The sequence below is a fragment of the Natator depressus genome, chromosome 6 (assembly GCF_965152275.1).
Source record: "Natator depressus isolate rNatDep1 chromosome 6, rNatDep2.hap1, whole genome shotgun sequence".
Classification (NCBI taxonomy): domain Eukaryota; kingdom Metazoa; phylum Chordata; order Testudines; family Cheloniidae; genus Natator; species Natator depressus.
In genome coordinates, this window is record NC_134239.1 from 109,210,620 (window position 1) to 109,226,699 (window position 16,080).

Sequence of the window (16,080 nt, forward strand, 5' to 3'; positions counted from 1 at the left end):
TATCTGCTTTCACTTCTTCATTGTTACAGAGTGTTTATTTGTAGTAAACTAATTTGATTAAGTAAAGTATACAGCTGGGCCTAGGCATTGGGTAGGCTGCAATGGACTTACTCCATCTCATACAGTGCTAAGTCGGTTTCAAGAAGACTATATGGAGGCTATTATTGTACAGTGGGGTCAGTGACAGAAGTTTGTCTTTTAACACCATATATTTGTAATATGTTGTGGAGATGAGTATCATTTTATTACCCTCTGAATGCCTCTGCTATCCTTCCAGTATCTCTCAGCACACTGATTACCACACTACTATCCTGATTACCTCTGACTATACCTTTTTTTGTATTGATATTAAACTAAGACCATTCAAAGCTTTAATGGGATCACAGATAGTGTGGGTGGGCTCCACTAATTCATGTAAAAATGTTTGTCATGTGTAAGAACACCACATGCACAATTAATAAAGAACTCTGAAATGTTTCCCTTAAGTTTTGTGGTATCTGTCTATTTTTCTGAAAATGTATCTACAGTTGATGAGAAAAAGGCAGGCACCAGTGCAGATATTTTTATGAAAGATTTATTTCCCAGACATATTTGTGCCGGCTTCTCTCCTAAACCACTGAAAATAAGCTCAATTTTTATAAAATACCAGCATCCACAACAGTGAAAATGTAGTAAGCCAAGGCTGCCCATAATTCTTCAGAGCAGACTCAACCGGCACTTTGCCATTTATAGAACACACACATTAATAAAGTTCTGAATCAAAAAGGTAGTTAAAGTCTGGCCCCAGCCTGCATCTCACATTTATTCTAGGACAACCAAGATTCATTATAGAACCACCTTACCTCACCTCACAAAAATATGTAAGCAAAGCACTAACTATGAAGGAAACTCGGTCTCCTTTCTTTTAGGGATAAAGGCTGGGAGCACCACGGATTGGGGGCTCTTATTACTACAGTAAAGACAGGGGGTGCTTCACATCAATCCACAGTCTTCCTCCAGCTATTCTGGAAGTCTGTTGATGGACTCTAGGGGGCTGATATCCATCTCTCTAACCTAATTCAAGGATTTTGAGGATATGACAGAGGAGATCAAAGAAAAAAGGGGGAGGGGACTCCATCAGCCTCTGAAATGAGCTCGCAGAACTTTCCTTTGGGGGCTGAGGAAGTATGTCTTTTCTTGCTATACAGAAACAAAAGCCCAGATCCTCAAAGGTATTTAGGCTCCTAAGTTCCACTGATTTCAGTAGAAGTTAGGAGCCTAAATACTTCTGAGGATCTGGACCAAAGTCCCATTACGCTTGTCTTTAAAACCACCTGAACATACTGAGTCAAATCCAATCCCTGGCGAAACTGTATTGATTACCTCAGAGATTAATTTTAACCATTTTTTCCCAGCTTGCTGTAAGAGGAAAAATTAATTTTGATTTGCACATTATTCTCTCTCTAAACCACCCCAGCGCTACATGTGGATAAATACAATAAGCAGAGTCCTCCTTGCAGAGGCTCAGGATGTTATAAATGAAACAGATTTACAAGCTGAAGCTGGACGTAAGGGATGGTGAACCTGATTCCCTTCTCTCTTAAACCCACAGAAACAGGATAACTCAACTGATGTCAATGGAATTAAACTAGTGTAAATGAGAGGCAAGTCAGGCTGGATCTTTCTTAGAGTTGGACCAGGCTCAATTCTGATCTCAGTTTAGACAAGTGTAAATGAAGAATAATTCCACTGAGTTCAATGAAATTACCCCAGATTTACACTGTTGTAACTGAGAACAGATTAACTCCCAGACAACACATTGAAAGAAAGGTAATCACTTTAAAAATCTTCTGTATCAGCTTTTAACAGAGTTAAATTATACTACTGTAGCCAGCTATTTGAATGCAGAATGGCTGACACTATTTAGATAGAGATCTTCTCGTTTCTGATGCCGGCAACTGGTTCAAATCCAGTTCAAGCCCAAATCAGTAGCAATTGAAGTGAACAATCCTGTGACAGCAGTTTGGTATCCCATGTCAGATTATCTGGTATTCTCAGTCCACAGCTGTATGGACAGGTAACTACTATTACAACAGACTGTCTTACTAGTAATCCAGATAGATATGCTAACTGTTCAGTGGGCTGCGAGACTCTTACCCCCACAGGGTCTCTCCAAGGCAGCGTTGAGAAACTTGGTAAGTTATCATGAAGAAGGTTTCACTTCCAGTACCTGTTCTGTAAATAAGCAGATGATTTCTGAATCCAGACTTGCTAATCTGATACCTTTCATGGGCACTAAGGCCCTGATTCTCAGTGGTATTTAGGCATCTAACTCCCATTGGGCCTAAAGTCTTATTCACTAGAACCCTTTCTTAGTACCTCCGTGAGTTTATCCAGCAGCCATAAGACCATGAGCTGTTTTTGCTAATGAACAGGAAAGAAAAACAGTATTTGTGGGATTTTTAATAAATTGCAGAAGAAAACACATCTGCAAAGTGAACCTAATGCATTGAGCTGTCTGTGTGAGTAATTACTTTTTAATAAAATAAATATGTAGCCATTTCTAAGGTCTACTGATGCGGATCATAAAAACCATTGCATCATTATTGTTATTAACAAATGTGTAAATATACATCATTAAACAATTTACTGTGCATTAGCCTCAGTTGCCCTGCACCAGGGCATGGAAATGCTTTAAACAAAACTCAAAGCGCTTGCAAGATCCTCCATGCCCAATTTAAACCCCATGGTGAGGCAGTCCAGCAGCCATACAGGGAAACCTTCACACCTCTTGTGCACCATAACTAGGGTTTCTACATGGGTAAAACAGAGGCTGCATGGGATACTGGGATAGGCACAGGATCCAAGCTATGCCACTGATTCATTGTGTAGCCTTAGGAAAAACATTTAAATTCTTTGCTTCAGTTTCTACATCTGTAAAATGGAGGCAATAAGTACCTACCTCACAGGATTGTTTGTAAAGTGCTATACAAATGGTAAGAACTATCAGGCTTGAATGTTGATGGGACGAGGGTGGGATGTGTCCATGGGATCCTGATATAATGTGTATAAAGAACCAGCCACTAGAGGGAGTAGGCAGATAGTTAAACAAGGAAATATGTTGCTGTTCCACAGCTGTGTTGTGCATTGTTGGCAACTGCGGAAAGTGTGGGTCTGTGGAGCTATTGCCAGGTTATATGCATGTTGCCTGAATAAAAAGATTGTTAATACACTAAGAAATTGGAGTATGGTTCACACTACAACATAGGGTGACGAGGTGGAGCTGAACTAGAAAGAAAGAAAGAAAGAAAGAAAGAAAGAAAGAAAGAAAGAAAGAAAGAAAGAAAGAAAGAAAGAAAGAAAGAAAGGTCTCGGAATTCCCCTGTAAATAAGGCCTACAAAATTATAAACACAGAGGAAATGGCTGCAACATCTGGGACTAGTTCACCGTTTAATCAGCAACACCAAATGTGGTAAGAATACTTCAAAATATTATTGTATTTTTTCATTGCTAATAATATTACAGATGAAGGTAAGAAGCACAGAAGTGTAGGGGCCAAGTCTTACAGTTTAACTAGATGAAGGCCGTGCTACAAATGCCATTATCCAGAATCCAGAGTTAGGAAGTGACATTAAGAGCCTGTGAATATATTGTTGTTTACAAAGCTGGTATGAAGTTGGGAAATGAAAACTTTAAGCCATTTCCTAGCAGAGACATATAAAAAAGACAAAAGTGAAGAGAGAGTGTTCCTAAGGGACTACCTCGATACATCTCCAGTGACAGCATTACAGGTAAAATCGTGGATTGGTAAAAACCCAGTACTCACAAATGTTAGAGAGTTTGTGCTAAGGGCATGGCCCCAGCCCAAAGCTGATCAGAAACTCACACCTTATTATAAGCGATACAGTGAAGTTAGTGCACAAGATGGAGGTGTATAATGGGGAGCACTATTCATCAATCCAAAGCAAGGACATAAACTAATAATGGATGAACTCCATCAGACCCACACAGGAACCACCCGGAGTTACAGGTGGTGGCCAAAGATAGATATTGATATTGAGAGTAAAATACAGTCCTGTTCTATCTGTCAAGAGAGTTGCAAAGCTCTTACTGTGATTCCACTCCTCCTTGGGCATGGCCAAGAGGTCTTGGAGGAGAATACATTTTGATTATGTTGGACCATTCCTGAGAAAAATGTTTTTAGTACTTGTAGACATCTATCCCATGAATAAATCCACTACCGAAGCCACCACAGAAAAATTAAGGACCAGTTTTAGTATCCATTTAGTTTAACTGAAATGCTTGTATCAGATAATGGAAGTTCTTGTGCTGGCATGGAATTCCAAAGATTTTTGAAGCAAAACAGCATCAGCACTTTACCATCCAACATCAAATGGGTTATCTGAATTGGCAATTTAGTCATTTAGATTAAAAGAATACCGGGGGGTACTATAGATAGGAAAATGTCTTATTGCCTGTTTAATTGTCAGATAATACCACAATCAACTACAGAACTGTCCCCAGAAGACATGTTAATAGGAAGGAAACAAAGGTCAAGGTTAGGCCTTATCCATCCATACTTAATGGGAAAAATATAGCAAAAACAACAGAAGCAAAAGCAGCAACATGACAAACATGCTAAATAATGTTGTTTGACTATTGGAATGCCCAGCTGGGTTCAGCACCAATTTCTGGAAGTCTGGAGAGGCAGCCGCCAGACACAATACCAACTGTTACAGATAGACATCATGGACAGACTGTTCAAGTTGCCACATTGCAGAATGACAGTTTTGAACCAAATTTTGTTCCTGAAAATGCAACATTGATGGCTGAATTCAACTTTGGTACCTTTTGTTGAATTGAGGCATTCTATATGGGAGAAATGTCCATCTATCTATTTAAAGGATTATGCTATGTAACAATGACTGAGGGCCTATTTAGTTTATTTTCATTATTATGTGCACTTTGAAATGCATTACTATTATTGTCTATTTGGTAAATTCTGTAATTACTTGAAAGGGGGAAATGTTATAATGTGTATACAAAACCATCCACTAGGGGGAGTAAGCAGATAGTTAGACATCAAAATGTGTTTCCTGCCTGTTCCAGGGTTGTGTTGTGCATTGTTGGCACAACAATGGGGGGAGGGAGGGAAGGGTCTGTGGAGCTACTGCCAAGTTATGTGTGTTGCCTGAATAACAAGACTGTTAATACTCTAAAAAGTTTAGTGTCTGGTTTACACTGCAACAGTCTATATTTACATGGTCCCGGTGACCCTTTACTAGCTGACCCGTAGGAAATATAAGGAACCTGCTACTACCGTTTCCTATGCTGCAAGAGTCTCCATTTCTCAGGGAGTGGCTGTGCCCATGTGAAATATGTATCTTGGGAAATCAAAGAGTTTGTCTCCATTCGACAGCCCACCCTGGCTGTCTCCTCCCTGCTGTAGTTTTCCTAAGGGTTCAAAACGTGTTCTTTTTCAGACTGGAGGGAAGAATCAAGACAAACAGGGAAGCCAAGCCAAGCCAAATTAAGATCACAAATTCATGCAGCCTTCGCAGGGGCTCGTTGATCTCCCAGGAAGCAGGATTTCAGACCTTACTTGGATTTCTTAATAAACAAACTCCCATGAGTTTTCAATGCATAAAGATTGCCAACTTTCCTTTTTTAAAATGTTTCTTCAGAAAGGGAGCAGACTGATCCCTTGGAGAGATAGTGCTTTTTATCTACAGGGATTTTGTAAACAAATTGATCCAGATGTTTTGCTTCGGAAATCTCCAGACACAGTTAATTAATCTTCGCTACATCAACACTTCATTTCCTCCTTTGCAGCTAACATATCAAAACAGCCCATTTTTAAAAAGATAAATAATTGAAATGTTACATTAGCATTAACGAGATCATTCCAAGGTTTTCCTTAATAAAAAATCTCCTTCCTATACATGCATAAATTCAGTGCCATACAAGTTTCCAGAAAGGATAAAGATCAAATATATTAAGAATGCATTTGGATTTTTTTAGTAAGCCACTGAAAAGTTATGAAATAAATTTTCAGATTATCATTTTTTCCCTTCCTTTATTATATGATTTGAAGCATTTATCTTTTTTTTAAAAACACGCATGTGGGATTGTAGTGGACTCCGAGTTATATGTAAAAAAAAAAAAAATCTAGTCTGCCATTAAGGTAAAAATAAAAGGAAAGACAGAGGTAACAAAAATCCCCATGTTTAAATAATTATTGAGTCAGTAACACCTGAACCTTCATACCCAGTAAGATGCTTCTCAAAACTTAACAGTATGAAAAAGTATATAGTATAATTTTGTTAGCTGAGAGCCAGTGTTGAACAAAACATCCATTAACTTTAAAGATGTAATGGGTTTTCAGACAGAAGGATGACATCAATATAGAGATCTGTAAAAGGAGAAGCCCTTGAGAAATATCATAATAACTTCTAAGTACATATACTGCATCAAATGACATTTCAGCTGAGTTCAGTTGATTTTCTTTACATTTGTTGATTCCATTTTAAAATGCCATGCCCATAACCTGTCAGTTTCTCAGTGGTATCAAAGTAATCTGTCATAATTATAGGCTTTCTGAGGGTCACATGCTGAGAAATATAGCAAAAGTTTTGCTCTCTACATTCCCTGAATTAAAATATATGCTTTAAAATGAAGTCATCTAATACAGCTGCAGTTTTCCAGTTACTATAAGGACTGTGGGATCAACTGAGTTCACAGCAACAGCTTACAAAGCAGGTGGCTTGAGGTTAACTCTAAACAGTATCCTCATGTAGCTTTCTAAAGTGGGATGCAGATAACTCCTCTAATGAGTTTGAAAGACTGTCTGGTCACTTGGTTGGACACTAGGTTTACCAGGTCAGGGTCTAGGATCACAGCTTTTAATTACAATCTATTAAACAATCTTTAGTTGTTGAAGATGTAACCAGAACACCTACCAGGGCTATTGCATCTAATTATTAAACAATTGTGCCCAAACCCTCTCATTACGACCTGTAAAATCCATGATAAGACACTTCAAGAGGAGAAGAGACAGATGAAAAAGAGGTGAATCTGAGGACACAGCAGAAAAATCGAGGTCATGGTTCTATATCACATTCCCCGTGTAAAACAAGCATTTGAAACTCCTAACCTATTGAATCAACTGGCATGTGGCAGTAGTAGTTTTAACATTTAGCTAAACAATTTAGGAGGCAGATTTGGAAAAGGTTTAAATGCAAAATGAACAAATAATGAAATAAACATTTTGATACTTATTTCATGACCTGTATTTGTTGCAAACATGTCAGTGAGCAGTTACTCATCCCCTAAAAAACGCTAGTAAAATGGGGAAAATAACATGACTGAAATTAGTTTGTGCTTTTTATTTCCCTGAAATAGAAGTTCTTATAAAAGCTCTTGTGGGTATGGTGATATTGTGCTGTTGCTGACTGCCAGAGCAGGATTTGGAGAGGCACCCACACAGAGACTGGTTTACTGGTATTCTGGGTATTGCCCTTTGTACTCCATTCTAGGCCACTAGCACAGAGAGCACCTCGCAGTTGTAAGTTGCGTTATGACCAGAACTGAGCCAGCAGAGGTCCAAGTGTGTAACAGGCTCAGTTTCTGGCAGAAAGGCAATGGCCACCCACAAACAGCTTAAAACATCAGTACTGAACCGGGTCATAAGGTTTACATTTCAGGGCAAGGAATAATAGAATGTGATGCTAAATACTAAGCTAGCATAAATAGCACAATCCTACTCTGCAGAGTCAAGAGATGGATTCCTGAGGTTCCCTTTAAATATAACCCCAATGTGGTGGGATAACCCCAAGAGGCTTTAAGATTTTTTCTCCCCACTTGAAGCACCCCAAAATTCAGGTGCCCTCTGAAGCACAGTCAGACTTTTTGGATCCACAACCGGCTTTGGAGAATGAAAGTCTCTCAGGAGCTACAAAAAGAACAGGATTTCTTGTGAGCTTTCTGATGTATCTTGCTTGTTTCCAGCCCAAAAGTTACCTGGGCAACAACCTTTCCTGCAGTATTTTAGCATTGCTGCTTCCAGTCCTACAGGAACCAGGAAATGCATGGCCACAAAAATGCAAAAGGAATTAATCAAACTTTTCTGAACTTCAAAAAGATTCAAGTTTTGGGCGAGGGTTTATGGAGAGAGGTGATTTTATCTGAACCCAGTTGCCCATACCTTGCTGACAGATCATTGAAGCATTTTCTTTATTCTCTTGATTCTCACCAGCTGGAATGAAATTAAGTGATGGAGTTACAGGTACCAGAGCCTCCTCTCCACTGCCTTCTTTGCATGTTGATCATATTTTCAAAGCAACAAGCAAACACTGATCAGGGGTATCACGTGGAAGTATTTTGGTGGGGGGATAAGGGAAAGTGTGAAGGAAAAGGGCTGCCCTCTTCCCATTCTCACTTCTTTCCCCCTTTCAGGATGAAAAACAGGGATACTTTACAGTAAAGAGCAAAGTGGGGAAAAAAATTTATTCCACTGTTTTATCTCCATCTAGCTCTTACCCACCTGTCTTCCCACCACCAACACACAGCAGCTCACCTTCACCTTTCTTCACTAATTGATTACCATCCAATATCTCCAGCCTCAGAACCCTACTCCCCATATCTCTACACTGGCTCAGAAACTCCCCTCCTCCCAAACTTGTCGGTCTGGGGCCTGGTTAAGCAGCAGCAGAGGCCACAGGAAGCAACTGTAGCAGGGGACATGTGCAAGGGGAAACTATACCCTGTCTCTGTGAAGCAAAAGTAGCCCCACAGACCTTTCTGATTGCTACTGTTACCTAGTCTCTCTACTGCCTGGGGCCACTGTGCAGCAGGGTGTTCGGGGTGGGAAGCAGCATGGAAGATGTTCCCACTTCCTATTCCCTGGTTCTGTGCGGCTAATCGGGATTAGCCCTATAGAGGCTGGTATTCATGGCTGTATGCCTGCTGCCTATGTGCTTCAGGTGAGGACTTCAATTGGGACCAGTACTGCAGTCACACCACAAGTCCCCTAGTGGCAACAGATGCTTCAGTCTGGAGTACATCAGCAACATTGCAGACTCTACAACATCTCTAATGTAGCTACCTGCTGGGGGACTGTTGGTGCAACCTAATCCTGTCATCCATGAATGACCACTTGCCCCTGCTCCCCACTATACCATGTCCTTGTTCTTTCATACCTTAGCAGCTTCATTTTCTGTTCCATAACTCCCTTATATACCTTTACACTACGGGACACGGAGCTGGGTTTGCAATATGCCTCTAACCAAGAACGGAGGTGAAGGGACATGTCACAAGAAAAATGGAGCTCTTAATCCATTGGTTGTTGCTCACTAATTAGGATTTATGCACTGGAAAAATCCAATTCCCGGCACTGAGGAGTTAATAAAGACATCCTGAGAAATGTCTGGAAAACTGGAAAAAGTGGTATAATTGTCTAAATAAGAAAACTAGGACAGCTGGTCGTTTCCCCAAGGATTGTTATTATACACCACAATCATTTCAGCAGGAGGCAAGCTGGGGAAGAAGGAAGGCAGTACTAAAATGAAGGAAAGCAGTAGAAGAATAACACTGTTTTTAAGTTTCCAACGTTCTGGTGCTGACTCCTGAGAGAAAGCAGACTCGCTTCAGGGCAGGCTAGACAACTTTACTGTGCGCTTCTTAAAAGTGTGATTTATAATGATTAAACTGGGGCTGACTAAATCCACGAAGGGTGCTATAGCTGCAATGCTAAAATATCAGTATCCTGGTTCTCTTTTGCATAGTCATTCACACCAGTGTAAAGTGGATGTAAAATACTACCATTCTGACTTGGCTGCATTTTACACCCTCTTGGCAGTGGAGTACACGGGTACACAAGGTGAGGGCAAGAGAGAATCAGCCTCCAGGACTGCAGTGCATATAACACATAGGTGTATGGAAGAGGAGGAGTCCCCAACATATTTGTGTCACCTAGACAATCTCCAAAGCACACCAGGGAATTGGATGAGCCACTTGTCCTTCTTTCACTAGCAATTGTATGAGATGTGGAAGAAAAAATTCTCACAAAGTGAGGTATCAGTTAACATTTGTATTTTGTTTGTTTCATGTTGTGGATCAGGCACCAATGGAGTTCACAAAACCCCCACTCAGCTGCTGCTGAACCCTGTAGGTGCCTACATTTCTGCTGTGAAAGTTCCATACACACCAGTATTTGTGTCTCCAAGCCGTTTGTGCTCCATTCTAGGCCTCCAGACACTTAAGCCCCAGTGCAATGGACAAACCAGTGGAAGATAGGCATGCCTCTGTCTAACTTGCCTGTGGAACCCAATCCAATAGGCAAGCTCAGAGCCCACTCACTACACTGAGGGGTGGGGAGGGCCCCACAGCATAACTTTCAGCCCAGCAGTTAGAGGATTCACCTAGGATGTGGGAGACACCAGTTCAGGGCCACACTCTGCCTGAGAGAGAAGAAGGGACTTGACCAGGGATCTTCCACCTCTCTGGTGTGTGCCCTAGCCATGGGGCTATGGTACAGTCTGAAATTGGTCTCTCTCCTGTTGAAGCTGTTCCATTTTGGATTTACATAATTAAAGAGTCATTGGGCCAAAGAGAGAGAGAGAGAACAAGCCTGTGAATGACTCTAGACTACAGACTGCAGCACTCACCCAGGATGTGGGTGACCCCAGATCCAGTCCCCCTGCTCCAGTGACTCTTCAATTAGTTACCCAAAGAGGAACAGCTTCAACAGAAGAGAGTGAGGGGGCCCAATGTCAGGATATCCCATACCCGGGTGGTTAAAGGCAATTACCTCAGAGATGGCAGATCCCTATTCAAAATCCTTCTTCCCCCGCCCATGTGAAGGGGGGATTTTAACTGGGGGTCTCCTACATCTCAGTGGAGTACCCTAATCACTGGGCTAAAAGTTATGAGGCAGGTGGTCCTCCTCCTGGGTTCATAGATCACAATCCCAAGCAGCGATAGGTGCCTCCTTCCAGCTTAGGCTCTTAACTCCCTGAGAGGGGTGGGGTTTAGGACACCCCCCTTTCCTGGATGGCTCCCTGCCTAGTGTGCTGGCTAGCTTTTGTGAATCCCATTTTAGGCTCCTGTTCCCTCTATTCATTGTGTAAGAAGCGCTTTGTGAATTCCAGTGATTTCCTAGGTGTTAGAGCACTCAGAATCACAGCGCCTAAGCTGCTTTGTGAATCTAGCCCATTGTAATTACAGTAATGTTTGAATATTTATATCAATAATTACTACTAAATCATAAAGTTGGAAGTCTAACTTAATGCCTGGATTACTTAGAACTAACCCCTTGGTCTCAGATTTAATTCAGATTTTTTTTATAAACCTAGTCTATTCACTGCATGGTAGTTATACTAGAATTATTCTGAAGTTAAACTATGTGATACATATAGTCCTACAAAATCCTGAGATCAAAAACTTACCTATCCTGCTGAATTACCATATTTCAAAGTAAACCCTTCTTGCTGTGTTACTCCTAACTGATCCCTGTACTCACATCTGCAATGGGGCTATATAGCCAAGATATTCAAAATGACTAGTGACATGAGATGCCTCAGCTCTTGGATGCACAACCTGAGACACCCGCTTCTACCATCTCTTTAGTACTCTGTGAAAAGAAGTATTGTGAAGGGACAATGCTCTCATTACAAATCTTTGTAATCCCTCATTTGTGTTACTAGTAACAATTTAGATTACAATAATTGACAGCATTTTAAACATCCAATTTGCTTTTCACCATTTATGGCATTTGTTTACCTTATGCACTTCACTCACCTTGGACAATGAAAACTGACCAGATTTGTTCCACTTTTGCTTACTGAAGGAGGCAAATCCTGCTTGCCTAATTCACAGGAGAATAGTGATGCCTAGCACTTTTCATCCATCCATCTCAGTGCACTTGACAAAGGAAACTAGGTATCATTATCCACATTTTACATATGGAAAAACAGGCTTAAAGAAGTGAGGTGACTCACCAAAGTCACAAAGCAAGTCATTTGCAAAGCTGGGTATATAAACCTTGTCTCCTAGTTCCCAATCCAGTGCCCTATCCACTAAGCTGTCCCTGTCTCCTCTTTTTCTACTTGTTTTTAACATTAAAAATTCCTGTCTTAACTACTCTAGATGACTCTCTGGTGACTAGTTAGTCAAACAATATCATAACAGTCAAGAGAGTGAAAGCTAAACAACTGAGAGAGAAAAGGATCCATACTCAGGGTATTTAAAATCCTTTGCTTTTATTTATTAGGGTATTTTTTGTTTATTTTTAATGTCAATTTGCCTTCAATGACTAACGAAAGCTTTGAATAAAAATAGTCATTGTTAAAGATTCAACATCTTCACCCCTTCAATTATGGTGTGAGAGAAATCAACACATATCTTCTGAGATGTGCAGGAAGTCCTCCAGCAAAACTATAACAAAGCAGATTTGGCATTTCTGATATTTCTAAATTCAAGCAGAAAATCAAAGTTAAAAAACTGTAACCCATTATTTATATGTTGTACAACAGCAAAAAAGGGCACTTAGCAAATTAAAAAAAAAAAAAACGTTGCAAGTCTCCTTTAAAGGGGAATCATTAACTTGGAATCTGGTTAGGTTTGTTTGGTTTTGTTCTTTTTAAGAGCTAAAAGTACTTGACCTTATGACCAGTTTTGTAGTTTTACACCACATTTAACTGTTGGGGTGTAGAGGTTGTTGTTGGGGGGTTTTTTTTGGTAAGTTCTTATTTCTTCCCTAGTATCATGAGATGGATTGGATGAATGGACTATAAGGTGGATAGAAAGCTGGCTAGATCGTCGGGCTCAACGGGTAGGAATCAATCGCTCGATGCCTAGTTGGCAGCCGGTATCAAGCGGAGTGCCCGAGGGCCAGTTTTGTTCGACATCTTCATTAATGATCTGGATGATGGGATGGATTGCACCCTCCACAAGTTCACGTATGACACTAAGATCGGGGGGAGAGGTAGATATGCTGGATAGGGTCCAGAGTGACCTAGACAAATTGGAGGATTGGGCCAAAAGAAATCTGATGAGCTTCAACAAGGACAAGTACAGAGTCCTGCACTTAGGACGGAAGAATCCCATGCACTGCTACAGGCTGGGAACCGACTAGCTACACAGCAGTTCTGCAGAAAAGGACCTGGGGATTACAGTGGACAAGAAACTGGATATAAGTCAGCAGTGTGCCCTTGTTGTCAAGAAGGCTAACAGCATATTGGGCTGCAGTAGTAGAAGCATTGCCAGCAGATCGAGGGAAGTGATTATTCCCCTCCATTCGGCACTCGTGAGGCCAATCTAGAATATTGCATCCAGTTTTGGGCCCCCCAGTACAGAAAGGATGTGGACAAACTGGAGAGTCCAGTGGAGGTCAATGAAAATGATTAGGGGCCTGGGGCACATGACTTATGAGGAGAGGCTGAGGGAACTGGGATTATTTAGTCTGCAGAAGAGAAGAGTGAGGGGGATTTGATAGCAGCCTTCAACTACCTGAAGGGGGTTCCAAAGAGGATGGAGCTCAGCTGTTCTAAGTGATGGCAGATGACAGAACAAGGAGTAATGGTCTCAAGTTGCAGTGGGGAAGGTCTACGTTGGACATTAGGAAAAACTATTTCCCTAGGAGGGTGGTGAAGCACTGGAATGGGTTACCTAAGGAGGTGGTGGAAACTCCATCTTTAGAGGTTTTTAAGGCCCTGCTTGACAAACCCTGGCTGGGATGATTTAGTTGGGGTTGGTCCTGCTTTGAGCAGGGGGTTGGACTAGATAACCTCCTGAGGGCTCTTCCAACCCTAACCTTCTATGATTCTATGATCATGTACAAGACCTGCATGATCAACAAGGAAAACTAATGATACATGGCATATAGCGAAACTCACTGTTCACGCTAGATGTAATTCACTCCTCCCACATAAAACCCTATGCATGAGGAGTGCTGAGGGGTTGAAGAACTGGAATCCATGCTCAACAGCTGTGCCTATACATTGTGTAGGTGTAAATATGGATTCACAACCCCCCTCGCCAGACGCCTTACTGCGGTCTTCTATGCCTGCCTATGTGAGGCTAGCACAGAGAACCTATCAATGACGTGTAGGCGGTGTGCAGATACTCATGTGACCACCCTTTCTGCAGTGCCCAAAATACCCTCCCCCTTCTCTAACAGAGCCCCTATCCAGGGCTTAAACAGTGCAGAGGGCACCATACCAAGTAGGAATTTCACCCAAGTGCAGTTAAATGCATAAAGTAACAAGCCAGGGAGCTGGCGGGGGGGGGAGGGGGCGGAGGAATCAGAGTATTTGTTTCTTATCGCCTCCCTTTCATTTATAGCACAGCAGGTAAAACATTTCCAAAAAGAAGCGAGATGTACAAATTGCTGGTGTCCCTTTAGAACTGGCTTATATGCATGTTTACCACTGCCCTCTACTGGACAGAACCAGACCTGTTAGTGTGTATCAGTTTGTAAATGTCTTCTGCTCTGGTTCCTGGTAGTGACAGCTAGTAGGGAACCTGAAGCAATAAGGGCCTGTGTTTTTTCACACAGCAGTCTGTGAGTTCAGCAGCCTAGAATGGGGGTGGGGGAATATTGACTTCAGTATTAATGGTTTTTTGTTCTTAAAATCCTCAGAAAGAGACAAGGTTTTGTTTGGTGGGCTTTTCGAGCCCTGAAGTGACAGCTGCTAATGTGCGAAGTCTTGGCTTGTTTCACAGTGGGGGAGAGGACCCCATCTCTCTCTTAGTCTAATTATTTTATAACTTTCTTTGTGGTTTTCTATACAGCTACCTACAGGAGTTTGAAATGAAGGGCTAAATTGTCCCTGACCCTGGTATAGGTGTGCATTTGGGAGGGGACGGTGAAAGGAGCTTTCCCTCTGCCACTTACCTATACTCCTGACACAGGAGCCAATTTTGATCACAGATCACTCTGGAGATCACCAGGGGCAGAGAGGAAAGAAGTGGAGCCCTAGCTCTACATCAGTTAGCAGACCTGGCTACACACACAGGCGTGAACACACTGCACACTCCCTCTGTGCACTAGGAAGCTCAAAGATAGTATGATCAAACCCCAGAACAACCCTTGGCGCAATGTGATTCAATACTACCCTTCATTCAGGGCTGTATAATTACAATCCCTAGCTTTTATCTAGTACTTTTCATCAGCAGATCTCAAAGGGCTTTACGAAGGAAGTCAGTATGTAAATTACACATTCTAACTGAAGTGTGGAAAGCGTCACACCATTGGGTGGAATCTGAATTGCTGACAGTTTCCAGTAAGATTCCATTTTTTGAGGATACTAATAAAGCATTTTTCAGCCTAAGGGTCTGATCCTTCAGGATGCTGATCACTCTAAGCCCCCAAAAAAGGCACTCAGCCCCTCTCAGAAGATGCTTGGGCCCTAAGGGTCTCTCAGTTAAGTGACAAGCTAGGATAAGCTGTATCATTAGGATTGTTTATGCTTTCCATATTCGAGGAGGGATCTAACTAAGGGCTTTCCTACACTGCCCCACAGTTTAGACCACCGGGGTAAGAACTGCAGTGCACACCAAAGTGCTGCACTGTAACTCCCTCGTGTGGCTGCTGCGGGCACAAAGTACAGGGTTCCTAGTTCACATTAATGTAGTACATTCATTTATGTAGTACAGCAGTTTATATATCACTCTTCTTTCTGGAAGCATAGTATATTAGTGTGAACTAGGAACCTTTCAGTTCGTGCCCACAGCATCCACACGGGAGAGTTACAGCGCAACAGTTTGGCACTCAGTGCTATTCACACCCCAAACTACAAGGCAATGTAGACATAGCCTTAGATGAACATAGTTTGCAAATAATTAGTTGTTTTATAACATGCCTGTTTACCCCTCAAGGCCACGAAGAAATTTATGACACTCATAAAAACAGAGTGAAAATAAATAAAAGAAGCTTTAAATTAAAGGAGCTTAAGTTTTACAAATGTGTTATAAACCAGATAAACATGTACAGGCTTTGCAAGTTTGGGTTTAGGGTATCCTTCTTCCATATTTTACAGTATTCTTAATGTATTTTAAATGTAAGCAATCTGTTTTATTCTTAAACATTATGCTCTTTGTTC